The sequence below is a fragment of the Varanus komodoensis genome, unplaced genomic scaffold, assembly GCF_004798865.1.
Source record: "Varanus komodoensis strain SLA01 unplaced genomic scaffold, ASM479886v1 scaffold137, whole genome shotgun sequence".
Taxonomy (NCBI): domain Eukaryota; kingdom Metazoa; phylum Chordata; class Lepidosauria; order Squamata; family Varanidae; genus Varanus; species Varanus komodoensis.
The window spans coordinates 344,701-348,068 of NW_025335397.1; positions in this window are offsets into that span (position 1 = coordinate 344,701).

Below are 3,368 nucleotides of genomic sequence, written 5' to 3' on the forward strand. Positions count from 1 at the left end.
ATGATCAGAGGACTGGAAACAAACCCCGGAGAGGAGAGATGGGAAGAACTGGGCATGTTTTGCCTGGAGAAGACAAGATGGCACTCTTCAAGGACTGGAAGGGCTGTCACAAAGAGGAAGACTGGGATCTCTTCTTGATCATCCCAGAGTGCAGGGCATGGAATAATGGGCTTAAGATTCTGGCGAGACATCAGGAAAAATGTCCTGACTGTTAGAGCAGTAGCGCGATGGAACCCATAACCCGGGGAGGTGGCGGGCTCTCCCACACTGGGGCATCCAACACAGCTGGACTGCCCTCTGAGAGGGATGGATACACTGGAGTCCTGCACTGAGTAGAGGTTGGACCCAGTTGTCCCCTGGCCCCTCCAGCTGCTCCCTCCTGTGATTCCCTGCCACCAGGCCCTCAGGCTCTTCAACCAATGACGGAGAGTCTTCCCTGCTCCTAGGCCTCCTAGGAAACCTGTGTCCAGTGGGAACGGCAGCCCTGGCCTGTGAACTTGGCAGCCAGAGGCACACGTCCCCCTCCCAGCCCCTCATTCGCTCCCTCCCTGTCTGCGCCTTGCTTGTCATGGATGGCACATGGGTCTGGTGGGATAGGAAAGGGAAGATGGTCTTTGGGAGAGAATGAGTAGGTTCAATCTGGGTACTTTGGGATACATTTTGGAATACTGCTCTTTGGGGATACCACTATTTTGAACATTAAGAAAACTGACTAAGCAAGAAAAAATATGCATACATTACCAATACTTTAGGATAAGGAGGCGTATGTCTGCTTATCCAATCTGGACAGGAGACATCCATCCCCAGGCAGTTCTTCTGTACGTTGCAGTTCGGCACACTTGAGTGCATGCACCTTGCAGCAGCTTGGCCTTGCCACTTGCACCTTCCTGGGATGCCTGGGGCACTGTCTTCAGTGTCTGGAAGAGGACGGAGGGCATGGAATACGCATACAAAGAGAGTATCAGCGCAGGACTACGTACAAGGCCCAGTCAATCTGCACGGCCTTCTGGGGGATTCAGGCACCGTTAGGCACTCCTCGCACAAGCTCGGCAATGTGCACAAGGGCTGCACCATCTGGCTGGCCAGCACACAAAAGGTAAACCAAAGAGAGACATGCGGAATAGTAGAAGGCTTGAAATCAGTTCACATCCTTTGGCACCCATCTGCAGATCTCCCTGCTGCTCTGATGAATCTTACCCAGTTTATTATCCAGATTATCCAGTTTCAGGCACACTCAGTCGGCGTATACTTCTTTATGTGACCCTCTTAATATAGGCACAAGCACCAAAGCTTGTGCACTGATTTGGGTCTGCAAGAAGCATTTTCTATATACATGTCATATAAAGCAGGCAACAGACAAGAGTGAGAACTGAACCATTTTCAGACACACGGTGGAGCTATTGCACAACAGAGATTCTTCAAGAGCAGCCGCAGTTGCTGAAGCTGCTGCCACTGGGCAGAACATGTGAAGAGAAAAGGGAGAGCTCTTCCTTGCAGGAAAACGCTCAACAGCCCTGGCAGAAAAGGCATCAGTGAGCATTTCCAGGATTAGATAAGGCAAACAGAGCTCTTGCCGGAAGATTTGTGGAGAGAACTGGAGGAGCTGCCTTCCCCTCCTGCATTCTGTGCATTGGATCAGCCTTCACCATGTGTGCAGCCAAGAAAATGCATCACAGGAGCAGGCAAGTGTGGGGTTTTGTCTTCTCTCTCTGCATGCATGGGGTGCTGTGCCAGTCCATTCACTACTCAGTGCCAGAGGAGAAGAAAAGCGGCTCTGTGGTGGCGAACGTGCTGCGGGATCTGCGAGTGGAGGGCAGGGAGCTGTCTGCTCGGAGGGCCCGGCTGGCTTCCAAGAGCGCCAAGCAGTATTTCCGGCTGGACCCTCATTCCGGGAACATCCTCCTGCAGGAGCGCATCGACCGGGAGGCGCTCTGCGGCCAGAAGGAGCCCTGCGTCCTGGTTGAGGAGGTTGTGCTGGAAAATCCATGGCAGCTACACCAAATAGCAATTGAAATAGAGGATGTGAATGACCATTCCCCCAAATTCTCTAAAAAAGAATTCATTTTTAAAATACCTGAACATGTACCCATGGGTACTCGATTCCATTTGGAGAGAGCACAAGATGCAGACAGAGGGGAAAATGCTGTTCAGAATTACACTCTGACTCCGAACGAACACTTCAGACTGGATGTGCAAAGTCGCAGTGATGGGAGTAAATATGCTGAACTGGTGCTGGAAAAACCTTTAGATCATGAAGTAAACCCAAAGATTACCCTGATGCTGTCTGCTGTGGATGGAGGGATTCCAACAAGAACCGGAGCAGCTGAAATAATCATCGAAGTTCTGGATATCAATGATAATTTCCCACAGTTTAACAAATCTGCTTACCAACTGAAGCTGAGGGAAAACAGCCCTTTGGGCACACTGGTCACTAGAGTTGAAGCCAATGACAGGGATAGTGGCTCTAATGCTCACATCACGTATTCCTTCGACCAAGTGGCAGATAATGTGGACCGATCATTCAAGTTAAACAGGCAGACTGGGGAACTCACCCTGGTGGGTCCACTTGATTATGAGGAGAACAGCAAGCATGAGCTGAGCATCCAAGCCACAGATGGAGGGGGGCTCTCTGCCTACTGCAAGGTCCTTGTGGAGGTGGAGGACGAGAACGACAATGCCCCCGAGGTGGCCGTGACCTCTGTCACCAGTCCCCTGCCAGAGGACTCACCCATGCAGACGGTGGTGGCCCTCTTCAGTGTCACAGACCACGACTCCGGAGACAATGGCAGGACCACCTGCACCATCGACCCCAGCCTGCCATTTGTGCTTAGAGCCACTGAGAACAGCTACTACCAACTGGTGACCCAGCGGCCCCTGGACCGAGAGCGGGTCCCCGAGTACAATGTGACCATCACGGCCACGGACCAAGGCTCTCCCCGGCTCACCTCGCTGACAGTGATCAGCATTCCCATCTCGGATATCAACGACAACCCTCCGGTGTTCGAACGCCCCCTCTACGAAATGCAGGTGCGGGAGAACAACATTCCGGGGCTGCTGATCGGCTCAGTCCATGCCTCTGACCTGGATGTGGAGCAGAACGCCAAGCTGACCTACACGCTCCTGCCCGGGAAGGTCAGGGACGGCCCGGTGTCCTCCTATGTCTCCATCAACTCCGAGACCGGGAACCTGTACGCCTTGCGATCCCTCGATTACGAGGACATCAGGGAGCTCCGTGTGACGGTGAGGGCCCTGGACAAGGGCTCCCCCCCACTCAGCTCGCAGGCCACTGTCCGCGTTCACGTGGTGGACGAGAACGACCATGCGCCCTTCATCCTGCACCCTCTGCAGAACAGCAGCTCCCCGTCCAG